The 13,214-nt window shown below is 39.1% G+C and overlaps 1 protein-coding gene and 1 non-coding gene across 2 annotated transcripts in view; one reads left to right on the top strand and one right to left on the bottom strand.

Moving 5' to 3' along the window:
* Positions 1–13,214, bottom strand: part of LOC148576206 (uncharacterized) — a 46,191-nt gene that overhangs the window by 13,479 nt on the left and 19,498 nt on the right. The window lies entirely within an intron of this gene.
* LOC148576207 (small nucleolar RNA R71) lies at positions 3,913–4,020 on the top strand. The gene has a single exon (XR_015904280.1). It is a non-coding gene; the product is annotated as a small nucleolar RNA R71 (small nucleolar RNA).

The following is a 13,214-nucleotide window of genomic DNA, read 5'->3' as shown; positions in this document are numbered from 1 at the left end:
ACGCGGTCGCGTGGGACGATTTGTGCCATTGGCACACCTCCAGCCACGCTCCAGCGTGACTCTCTGTTTGTTTTTATTTTCTCCCCTCTCCTTGCGACGCGGACGCGTCGCTGATGCGGTCGCGTCGCATGGTTTTTTTTTTTTTGATAATCTGAAAAAAAAATGTAGAATGCAGTGTTAATATGAATGTGATGCAAAACTCCAGGTTCAATTTAAAATAAAATAAAACTCAAAAACAAACAAAACTAAATAAAAATGAAAAAGGAACGATCATACCATGGTGGGTTGTCTCCCACCTAGCACTTTTAGTTAAAGTCCTTAAGTTGGACATTTGGTGAGTTCCCTGTTATGGTGGCTTGTGCTTGAACTCATCCAGGAATCTCCACCAATGTTTGTGATTCCAATAACCTCCGGAGTCCCAAACTAGGCGCAGAAAGCCTTCAAGTAAGTTAAAGCAAGTTACAAGGCCCCAAGAGTGTTGATTGCCAGAATGAATTTCGGGGTCCCAAATCTTGCTTTTGCACCCGTCTTCAAGTTGATTATCATGATTCCATCTGGGTGATTCAGCTTTAGAATTCTCACTTAAGCATCCAAACAACTTCCTAGACCCATTCAATTGAGCTCTACACCAACCTTTGCGTTTAAACTTAAAGCTTCCAACCATAATGAACTTTGCAGGACAGTGCTTACCACTGACCATCTTCCTCTTACTCTTAATGCCACAAAGAGTTCTAAGTTGGCCATCCATCTCCAGTAGCCCATATTCAAGTGGAATTAGAAATCTAAGGGATATGAATTTTACCCACTTGAATGTTGTGAAGGATGATGACAACTTAGGGGGAGGTGTTTTTAATGAAATTGCAAGCTCCACTCCCTTGTGCTCTTCTCTAATAATTACCACCTCTTTGCAAGCTTCTTCAATTTCAACCTCTTCCTCTTGGTAGCTTTCTTCCAATTCAATCTTCTCTTCATTGCTTTCCAAGGGCATGGGAGGTTGTGCTTCTTCTTCTTGAATCTCCATCTCTTGATCAACCTCTTCCAAGTTTTCAACTGTGATATGCCTTGGAGGTTGTACACCCTCCTCAGCATCAATTTCAAACGTCTTGGAAGGGGATTCTATGACTGGACTTTCCCATGGAGGTTCTGCATCTCCTAAGTCTTCAACCACTTCTTCTTCTTCAATAATTCCGGCTTCCTCCACTTGTTCCAGTACAAAGTCATGCTCCGTACTGTTCACTGGAGTTTCTAGTATCTCCTTCATGCTACGTTCTTTATTAGATTGTCAACATGAAGCCATGGGGGTTCCTTGAGTGTCCGAACGTCGGGAAGCTAATTGAATTATCGCTTGCTCGAATTGACGAATGGTTGCATGAAATCGATCCACTGTTTCCTTGAAACGATCCTTTGTCTCTTGATGCACTCGGCTTTCATAAATAGGATCATAGTGCTCTTGGATTGATGGATATGGAGATGGTGAATATTGAAGTAGTGGTTCTTGTGAGTAATTGGGTTGGAATTGGGGTGGTTCTATATATGGTTCATATGGCTCATAAGGTGGTTGGAAAGGTGGTTGAGGGTTAGGGTCATATGGAGGTGAATGGTGGAAAGGGGCTTGTGAGTTTGGTGGTCCAAAGTTATGTTGAGGAGAGGGTTCATAGGCGTATGGTGGTGGTTGTTGATAATCAAAAGAGCGCTCACCATAGCCATTGCCTTGATATGCATCACAGAATGGTTGTTGACAGTCCATTGGAGGTGGTTCTTGCCATGAGGGTTGATCAAATCCTTGTGGCAACTCCCATCTATGATTGTTCCAACCTTGATGCCTGTTCTCATTATAGTTTCCATTCCTAACAACAACATTGGAATCAAACTTGAAGCGAGAGGGGTGAGAACTCATAGTTAGTTAATAAAAATTTAAAAACAAAAATAAAAGCAAATTTAAATTAAAAGGTTATTTAAATTTTGAATCTAAAAATTAAATTTTGAAATTTGAATTTTTGAAATTTTGAAATTTGAAATTTGAAAATTTTTAATTTAATTTTGAAAATTTTTAAATTTGAATTTTGAAATTTGATTTTTGAAATAAGATAAGATAAAATAAAAATTTTAAAATAAAAACCAATAACCTCTTAACTTGAGAAAAAGCAAAAATAAAAACAAAAATAAAAATAAATAAACAAGCAAAAATAAAATATTTATAATAACCAATAATAAGGCACACGTTTGCAATTCCCCGGCAACGGCGCCATTTTGACGTTAGGATTTTTGCCAGTAAAGAATTTCATAAAAACAGTCGCGTTGTAGATATAGTCTCTAAATTGACAGAAATTCCTTCATACAAACGTTTTGGTTGTCACAAGTAACAAACCCCTTTAAAATTGATAACCGAGTATTTAAACCTCGGGTCGTCTTCTCAAGGAATTGCAGGGAAGTATGTTCTTATTATTGGTTATGCAAATGTATGTTTTGGGGTTTTTGGATCAAGGTAAAAAGTTAGAAAAGCAATGGCAGAGGGAATAAAATAATAACAATAAACATAAACTCTTGGCAAGGTATTAGAAATTGGAAGTCCAGACTAAGTTATCCTTATCAATGATAATGAAAATTGAATCTTAATTCCACTTAGTCAACCTTTACTAAAGTAAAGGAAAGTCAAGGGATTAATTAGTTTGATCTTCGAATCCTATTTATTTCCTAAGAAAAGATTGGGATTATTGAAGTTCAACTCAATTGGCAAGATAACAATTAACAATTATGCTGTTGAATTGGATAACTCCTGAGTTACTGATTTCTTAACCAAAACCAAAAGGAAAAGAGTAAATCTACTGGAATAAAAATGTCTTCAGATGGGAAGCAATAATCATGTAAATAAAAAAAAGCAATCATGAATTGAAATACCTCAATTAACATTAATTAAGAAAATTATATGTAACATGGAAGAGTTCATAAATTAAATAAAAATAAAGAACCTGGGATTGAGAGTCACTCCTAAAACTAAGAGAAGTCCTAAATCCTAAGAGAGAGAGGAGAGAACCTCTCTCAAAACTAATCTAAATCATGAGAAGTGAATTATTAGAGCCTCCCATGAATGGATGCATTCCCCCACTTTATAGCCTCTAATCTGTGTTTTTTGGGCCGCAAACTGGGTCAGAAATAGCCCAGAATTTGCTGGTTGCGAATTCAAATGCGCTGATTTCTTTCACTGCGACGCGGCCGCATGGATCACGCGGTCGTGTCGTCTAGCGTCAGAGGAATTGTAGCATATTATATATCAAATCGAAGCCCCGGACGTTAGCTTTTCAACGCAACTAGAACCGCATCATTTTGACCTCTGTAGCTAAAGTTATAGCCGTTTGAGTGCGAAGAGGTCAGGATAGATAGCTTAGCAGTTTCTCCAACTTCTTGTATTCCTTCCATTTTTGCGTGCTTTCTTTCCATCCTCTGAGCCATTCCTGCCATGTAATCTCTGAAATCACTTAACACACATATCAAGGTATCTAATGGTAATAAGAGATGACTAATAATAAGCAAATATAAGATCAAAGAAGCATGTTTTCAATCATAGCACAAAATCAAGAAGGAAATATAAAATCATGCAAATATTATGAATAAGTGGGTGAAGAGTTGATAAAATCCACTCAATTGAGCACAAGATAAACCATAAAATAGTGGTTTATCAATGGCATTCAGAGTATCAATCTCAAGAACCCCTTTCTTCTGAGCTATCCCATTATTCACAGGATTCCTTTCAGAAGTGTACATGAATTGGTTATTTGCAACCATTTCAATGAGTTCCTGAACTTCTGCAGGCGTCTTCTTCAGATGAAGAGATCCTCCAGCAGAGCTATCCAATGACATCTTGGATAGTTCAGACAGACCATCATAGAAAATACCTATGATGCTCCATTCAGAAAGCATGTCAGAAGGGCACCTTCTGATCAATTGCTTGTATCTTTTCCAAGCTTCATAGAGGGATTCACCTTCCTTCTGTCTGAAGGTTTGGACTTCCACTCTAAGCTTGCTCAATTTTTGAGGTGGAAAAAACTTTGCCAAGAAGGCATTAACTAGCTTTTCCCAAGAGTTCAGGCTTTCTTTAGATTGTGAATCCAACCATGTCCTAGCTCTGTCTCTTACAGCAAAAGGAAAAAGCATAAGTCTGTAGACTTCAGGGTCAACCCCATTGGTCTTGACAGTGTCACAGATTTGCAAGAATTCAGCTAAGAACTGATGAGGATCTTCCAATGGAAGTCCATGAAACTTGCAATTCTGTTGCATTAGAGAAACTAATTGAGGCTTAAGCTCAAAGTTGTTTGCTCCAATGGCAGGGATTGAGATGCTTCTCCCGTAGAAGTCGGGAGTAGGTGCAGTAAAGTCACCAAGTACCTTCCTTGCATTGTTGGCATTGTTGTTTTCGGCTGCCATGGTTTCTTCTTCCTTGAAGAGCTCTGTTAGGCCCTCTAAAGAGAATTGTTCTTTAGCTTCTCTTAGCTTTCTCTTCAGGGTCCTTTCAGGTTCAGGATCAGCTTGAACAAGTATGCCTTTATCTTTGTTCCTGCTCATATGAAAGAGAAGAGAACAAAAAATTAGGGAATCCTCTATGTCACAGTATAGAGATTCCTTGAGGTGTCAGAGGAAAAGAAGAATAGAAGGAGGGAGGTAGATAGAAGAGAATTCGAACTTATCAAGAGGGATAGAGTTCGAATTGCACCTTGAGGAGGAGTGTTAGTCCCTTAAATAGAAGGATGTGAGAAGAGGGGAAGAATTTTCGAAAATAAATTTAAAAGATTTTGAAATAATGAAAAGAAATTTGAAAATTTGATTGAGATTTTCGAAAATTAAGATTGGGAAAGAAATTAAGTGATTTTTGAAAAAGATTTTGAAATTAGAAATCAAAAAGATATGATTGAGAGTTAATTTTGAAAAATATGTGATTGAAAAGATATGATTGAGAAGATATGACTAAAAATCAATTTAGAAAAAGAAAGTTTTTAAAATTAAAGTTGATTACTTGACTAACAAGAAATTAAAAGATATGATTCTTAAATTTAAAATTTGATCCTTTCTTAATAGGCAAGTAACAACTTGAAAATTTTGAAGTAAATCATTAATTTTAGCAAGGATTTTCGAAAATAGTAAAGAATAAAAAAAATAGAAAGAAATTGATTTTGAAGAGATATGATTGAAAAGATATGATTTGAAAAAGATTTGATTTTGAAAAATTATGAAGATTTGAAAAAAAATTTGAATTAAGAACAAAATCTTCCCTCTTGTGTCATCCTGGTGTTAAATGCCCAGAATGGCATCCATTCTGGCGTTTAACGCCCAAAATCCTACCCTTTTGGGCGTTAAACGCCCAGCCAGGTACCCTGGCTGGCGTTTAAACGCCAGTTTTCCTTCTTCACTGGGCGTTTTGAACGCCCAGCTTTTTCTGTTTGATTCCTCTGCTGAATGTTCTGAATCTTCATTTCTCTGTATTATTGACTTGAAAAGACACAATTTTGAAAATATTTTTGAAATTTTTAATGATGAAGAATAATAAAAAATGCAACTAAATAAACAATGCATGCAGGACACCAAACTTAAAAATTTTCATATAGGAGACTGGTATGCAAAATTGTTACTCAGGTTGTGAATTGTTGTTCGAAATTGATTCCCTGGCAATGGCACCAAAAACGGATGCACAGAACCATGGTCTAAACATATCTTCACAACTTCGCATAACTAACCAGCAAGTGCACTGGGTCGTCCAAGTAATACCTTACATGAGTAAGGGTCGAATCCCACGGAGATTGTTGGTATGAAGCAAGCTATGGTCACCTTGTAAATCTCAGTCAGGCGGATATAAAATAGTTATGTAGTTTTCGAAAATGATATAATAAAATAAGGATAGAAACACTTATGTAATTCATTGGTGAGAATTTCAAATAAGCGTGCAGAGATGCTTTCGTTCCTCTGAATCTCTGATTTCCTGCTGTCTTCATCCAATCAGTCTTACTCCTTTCCATGGCTGGCTTTATGCAAGGGCATCACCGTTGTCAGTGGCTACATCCCCTCCTCTTGTGAAAATGGTCCAAGATGCCCTGTCACGGCATGGCTAATCATCTAAGGTTCCCGATCATGCTGGAATAGGATTCACCCTCCTTTTGCGTCTGTCACTACACCCAGCACTCGCGAGTTTGAAGCTCGTCACAGTCATTCAATCATTGAATCCTACTCGGAATACCACAGACAAGGTTTAGACTTTTCGGATTCTCTTGAATGCCGCCATCATTCTAGCTTACACCACGAAGACTCTGATTAAGAGATCTAAGAGATACTCATTCAATCTAAGGTAGAACGGAGGTGGTTGTCAGGCACACGTTCATGGGGAATGATGATGATTGTCACGTTCATCACATTCATGTTGAAGTGCGAATGAATATCTTAGAAGCGAAATAAGTTGAGTTGAATAGAAAAATAGTAGTACTTTGCATTAATCTTTGAGGAACAGCAGAGCTCCACACCTTAATCTATGGAGTGTAGAAACTCTAACGTTTGAAAATACATAAGTGAAAGCTCCAGGCATGGCCGAATGGCCAGCCCCTCTGATCTAAGAACCAGGCGTCCAACGATAAAACTCAGGATGTCTAATACAATAGTAAAAGGTCCTATTTATAATAAACTAGCTACTAGGGTTTACAGAAGTAAGTAATTGATGCATAAATCCACTTCCGGGGCCCACTTGGTGTGTGCTTGGGCTGAGCTTGAAGTCTACACGTGGAGAGGTCATTCTTGGAGTTGAACGCCAGCTTTTGTGCCAGTTTGGGCGTTGAACTCCACTTTGCAACTTGTTTCTGGCGTTGGACGCCAGAATTGGGCAGAGAGCTGGCGTTGAACGCCCGTTTGCATCATCTAAACTCGGGCAAAGTATGAACTATTATATATTTCTGGAAAGCCCTGGATGTCTACTTTCCAATGCAATTGGAAGCGCGCCATTTTGAGTTCTGTAGCTCCAGAAAATCCATTTTGAGTGTAGGGAGGTCAGAATCCAACAGCATCAATAGCCCTTCTTCAACCTCTGAATCTGATTTTTGCTCAAGTCCCTCAATTTCAGCCAGAAAATACCTGAAATCATAGAAAAACACACAAACTCATAGTAAAGTCCAGAAATGTGAATTTAACATAAAAACTAATGAAAACATCCCTAAAAGTAACTAGATTCTACTAAAAACATACTAAAAACAATGCCAAAAAGCGTATAAATTATCCGCTCATCACAACACCAAACTTAAATTGTTGCTTGTCCCCAAGCAACTGAAAATCAAGTAGGATAAAAAGAAAAGAATATACTATAAATTTCAAACTATCAATGAAACATAGCTTCAATCAAATGAGCGGGACTTATAGCTTTTTGCCTCTTGAATAGTTTTGGCATCTCACTCTATCCATTGAGGTTCAGAATGATTGGCATCTATAGGAACTCAGAGTTCAGATAGTGTTATTAACTCTCCTAGTTTAGTATGATGATTCTTGAACACAGCTATTTTATGAGTCTTGGCCGTGGCCCTAAGCACTTTGTTTTCCAGTATTACCACCGGATACATAAATGCCACAGACACATAATTGGGTGAACCTTTTCAAATTGTGACTCAGCTTTGCTAAAGTCCCCAATTAGAGGTGTCCAGGGTTCTTAAGCACATTCTTTTTTTGCTTTGGACCTTGACTTTAACCGCTCAGTCTCAAGTTTTCACTTGACACCTACACGCCACAAGCACATGGTTAGGGACAGCTTGGTTTAGCCGCTTAGACCAGGATTTTTTTTCCTTTAGGCCCTCCTATCCACTGATGCTCAAAGCCTTGGGATCCTTTTTATTTACCCTTGCCTTTTGGTTTTAAGGGTTATTGGCTTTTTGCTCTTGCCTCTTGGTTTTAAGAGCTTTGGCTTTTTCTGCTTGCTTTTTCTTTTTCTTTCTATTTTTTTCGCTTATTTTTTTTTCTTTTTTTTTCTGCAAGCTTTGTTCTTTGCTGCTTTTTCTTGCTTCAAGAATTATTTTTATGATTTTTCAGATTATCAAATAACATGTCTCCTTGTCATCATTCTTTCAAGAGCCAACATATTTAACATTCTTAAACAACAACTTCAAAAGACATATGCACTGTTCAAGCATACATTCAGAAAATAAGAAGCATTGTCACCACATCAATATAATTAAACTAAGTTCAAGGATAAATTCAAAACTCATGTACTTCTTGTTCTTTTGAATTAAAACATTTTTCATTTAAGAGAGGTGATGGATTCATAGGACATTCATAACTTTAAGACATAGTTACTAACTACTAATGATCATGTAATGAAGACACAAATATAGATAAGCACATAACATAGAAAACAAAAAACAGAAGAAATAAGAACAAGGAATGAATCCACCTTAGTGATGGTGGCGTTTCCTTCTTGAGGAACCAATGATGTCCTTGAGCTCTTCTATGTCTCTTCCTTGTCTTTGTTGCTCCTCCCTCATTGCTTTTTGATCTTCTCTTATTTCATGAAGGATGATAGAGTGCTCTTGATGTTCCACCCTTAGTTGTCCCATGTTGGAACTTAATTCTCCTAGGGAGGTGTTGATTTGCTCCCAATAGTTTTGTGGAGGAAAATGCATTTGAGGCATCTCCGGAATCTCATGGTGATGAGCTTCCTGCGCCTCTTGAGCTCCATAAATGGGCTCTCTTGCTTGCTCCATCTTTTTCTTAGTGATGGGCTTCTCTTCCGCAATGTGAATGTCTCCTTCTATGAAAGCTCCAGCTGAGTAATATAGATGGCAAATGAGATGAGGAAAAGCTAGCCTTGCCCCAGGAGAGGCCTTTTCGGCTATTTTGTAGAGTTCAAGGGAGATGACTTCATGAACTTCTACTTCCTCTCCAATCATGATGCTATGGATCATGATGGCCCGATCCACAGTAACTTCAGATCGGTTGCTAGTGGGGATGATGGAGCGTTGGATGAACTCCAACCATCCTCTAGCCACAGGCTTGAGGTCCAATCTTCTTAGTTGAACCGGCTTGCCTTTGGAGTCAATCTTCCATTGAGCTCCTTCCACACATATGTCCATAAGGACTTGGTCCAACCTTTGATTAAAGTTGACCCTTCTAGTGTAGGGGCATTCATCTCCTTGCATCATGGGCAAGTTAAACGCCAACCTTACATTTTCCGGACTAAAATCTAAGTATTTTCCCCGAACCATTGTAATATAATTCTTTGGATTCGGGTTCTTACTTTGATCATGGTTCGTATTAGTGATCCATGCATTGGCATAGAACTCTTGAACCATTAAGATGCCGACTTGTTGGATGGGGTTTGTTAGAACTTCCCAACCTCTTCTTTGGATTTCATGTCGGATCTCTGGATACTCATTTCTCTTGAGCTTGAAAGGGACCTCGGGGATCACCTTCTTCTTGGCCACAACATCATAGAAGTGGTCTTGATGGGCTTTGGAGATGAACCTTTCCATCTCCCATGACTCGGAGGTGGAAGCTTTTGTCTTCCCTTTCCCTTTTCTAGAGGATTCTCCGGTCTTAGGTGCCATCAATGGTAATGGAAAAACAAAAAGCTTATGCTTTTACCACACCAAACTTAGAATATTGCTCGTCCTCGAGCAAGAAAAGAAAGAATTAGATGAAGAAGAAGAAAATATGGAGAAGAGGGGGGAGGTGTGTTTCGGCCAAGAGGGGAGAGAGGGTTGTGTTGTGTGAAAATGAGGAAGAATGGAGGGCTATATATAGGGAAGGGAGGGGGGTTAAGTTTCGGCCATATAGGGTGGGGTTGGGTGGGAAATTGATTTTGAATTTTGAAGGTAGGTGGAGTTTATGAGGTAGGTTTATGGGGAAGAGTGGATTGAGGTGATTGGTGAGGGGTTTTGGGGAAGAGTGTTTATGGGATTGTGTGAAAGAGGGGTGAGAAGAAGTGAGTGGAGGTAGGTGGGGATCCTGTGGGGTCCACAGATCCTGAGGTGATCCTGTGGGGTCCACAGATCCTGAGGTGTTCAAGGATTTACAACCTTGCACCAAATTGGGCATGCAAAATGCCTTTACACACAACTCTGGGCATTCAGCGCCAGATTGGTGCTTGTTCTGGGTGTTGAACGCCCATTTGTTGCCCATTTCTGGCGTTGAACGCCAGAACCATGCTTGTTCTAGGCGTTCAGCCCCAGCTCTTCTCCAGGGTGCATTTCTGGCGTTCAAACGCCCAGATGCTGCCCATTTCTGGCGTTCAGCGCCAGAACCATGCTCTGTTTTGGCGTTGAACGCCCAAAACATGCTTCTTACTGGCGTTTAAACGCCAGTAAGGTCTTCCTCCAGGGTGTGATTTTTCTTCTGCTGTTTTTGATTCCGTTTTCAATTTTTATATTTAATTTGTGACTCCACATGATCATGAACCTAATAAAACATGAAAAACACTGAAAATCAGATAAATAAACATTGGGTTGCCTCCCAACAAGCGCTTCTTTAATGTCAATAGCTTGACAGTGGGCTCTCATGGAGCCTCATAGATGTGCAGAGCTTTGTTGAGACCTCCCAACACCAAACTTAGAGTTTGGATATGGGGGTTTGACACCAAACTTAGAGTTTGGTTGTGGCATCCCAACACCAAACTTAGAGTTTGACTATGGGGGCTTTGTTTGACTCTGCTTTGAGAGAAGCTTTTTCTGCTTCCTCTCCATGGATGCAGAGAGAGATCCTTGAGTTGTAAACACAAGGTTGTCCTCATTTATCTGAAGGATCAATTCTCCTCTGTCCACATCAATCACAGCTCTTGCTGTTGCTAGGAAAGGTCTTCCTAGGATGATGGATTCATCCTCTTCCTTTCCAGTATCTAGGACTATGAAATCAGCAGGGATGTAAAGGCCTTCAACCTTTACTAACACGTCCTCTACTTGTCCATAAGCCTGTTTTCTTGAATTGTCTGTCATCTCTAATGAGATTTTAGCAGCTTGCACCCCATAGATACCCAATTTCTCTATTACAGAAAGGGGCATGAGGTTTATCCCTGAACCAAGGTCACACAGAGCCTTAAAGATCATGGTGCCTATGGTACAAGGTATTATGAACTTTCCAGGATCCTGTCTCTTCTGAGGCAATGTCAGTTGATCCAGATCACTTAGTTCATTGGTGAACAAGGGAGGTTCATCTTCCCAAGTCTTAGTACCAAATAATTTGGCATTCAGCTTCATGATTGCACCAAGGAACTTGGCAGCTTGCTCTTCAGTAACATCCTCATTCTCTTCAGAAGAGGAGTACTCATTAGAGCTCATGAATGGCATAAGGAGGTTCAATGGAATCTCTATGGTCTCTAGATGAGCCTCAGAGTCCTTTGGTTCCTCAGAGGGAAGCTCCTTATTGATCACTGGACGTCCCAAGAGGTCTTCCTCCTTGGGAATCACGTCCTCTCCTTCCCTTACAGGTTCGGCCATGGTGCTTATGTCAATGGCCTTGCACTCTCCTTTTGGATTCTCTTCTGTATTGCTTGAGAGTACTAGGAAGGATTTCAGTGATCCTTTTACTCAGCTGGCCCACTTGTGCTTCCAAATTTCTAATGGAAGACCTTGTTTCATTCATGAAACTTACAGTGGCCTTGGATAGATCAGAGACTAAGTTTGCTAAATTAGAGGTATTTTGTTCAGAGTTCTCTGTCTGTTGCTGAGTGGATGATGGGAAAGGTTTACTATTGTTAAACCTGTTTCTTCCACCATTATTAAAGCCTTGTTGAGGCCTTTGATCCTTCCATGAGAGATTTGGATGATTTCTCCATGATGGATTATAGGTGTTCCCATAAGGTTCACCTAAGTAATTCACCTCTGCTATTGCAGGGTTTTCAGGATCATAAGCTTCTTCTTCATAAGAAGCCTCTTGAGTACTGTTGGATGCAGCTTGCATTCCATTCAGACTCTGAGAAATCATATTGACTTGCTGAGTTAATATTTTGTTCTGAGTCAATATGGCATTCAGAGTATCAACTTCAAGAACTCCCTTCTTCATAGGCGTCCCATTACTCACAAGATTCCTCTCAGAAGTGTACATGAACTAGTTATTAGCAACCATGTCAATGAGTTCTTGAGCTTCTGCAGGCGTCTTCTTTAGGTGAATGGATCCACCTGCAGAAGTGTCCAATGACATCTTTGATAGCTCAGATAAACCATCATAGAATATATCCAGGAAGGTCCATTCTGAAAGCATGTCAGAAGGACACTTTTTGGTCAGCTGCTTGTATCTTTCCCAAGATTCATAGAGGGATTCACCATCTTTTTGTTTGAAGGTTTGAACATCCACTCTAAGCTTGTTCAGCTTTTGAGGAGGAAAGAACTTGGCTAAGAAAGCCGTGACCAGCTTATTCCAAGAGTTCAGGCTATCTTTAGGTTGAGAGTCCAACCATATTCTAGCTCTGTCTCTTACAGCAAATGGGAAAAGCATGAGCCTGTAGACTTCAGGATCTACTCCATTAGTCTTAACAGTATCACAGATCTGCAAGAATTCAGTTAAGAACTGAAAAGGATCTTCAGATGGAAGTCTATAAAACTTGCAGTTTTGTTGCATCAGAGAAACTAATTGAGGTTTAAGCTCAAAATTGTTTGCTCCAATGGTAGGGATGGAGATGCTTCTTCCATGTAAATTGGAATTAAGTGCAGTGAAGTCACCAAGCATTCTCCTTGCATTATTATTATTTTCGGCTGCCATCTCCTCTTCTTGTTCGAAAATTTCTGAAAGGTTGTCTCTGGACTGTTGTATTTTAGCTTCTCTTAGTTTCTTTCTCAGAGTCCTTTCAGGTTCTGGATCTGCTTCAACACGAATGCCTTTTTCTTTGTCCCTGCTCATAAGAAAGAAAAGAGAAAAAGAAGAGGAATCTTCTATGTTACAGTAAAGAGGTTCCTTATTGTTAGTAGAAGAAGAAAAGGAATAGGGGTGAAGATGAGGAGATGTTAGTAGATAAATAAATAGAAGGAGATGAGAGAGAGGGAGAATTTTCGAAAATAATTTTTGAAAAAGAGTTAGTGATTTTCGAAAATAGTTTTTGAAAAAGGTTAGTAGTTTTTTCGAAAATTAAAATCAAAAATTAAAATAATTAGTTAAATAAAAAAGAAATTTTGAAAAAGGGGGAAGATATTTTCGAAAATTAGAGAGAGAGAGTTAGTTAGGTGGTTTTGAAAAAGATAAGAAACAAACAAAAAGTTAGTTAGTTAGTTGAA

Source organism: Arachis ipaensis, chromosome B1 (genome assembly GCF_059453495.1).
Source record: "Arachis ipaensis isolate K30076 ecotype BB chromosome B1, ASM5945349v1, whole genome shotgun sequence".
Taxonomy (NCBI): Eukaryota; Viridiplantae; Streptophyta; class Magnoliopsida; order Fabales; family Fabaceae; genus Arachis; species Arachis ipaensis.
The sequence above is the reverse complement of the archived record's forward strand: the minus strand, read 5'-3'. Positions and strand labels throughout refer to the sequence as shown.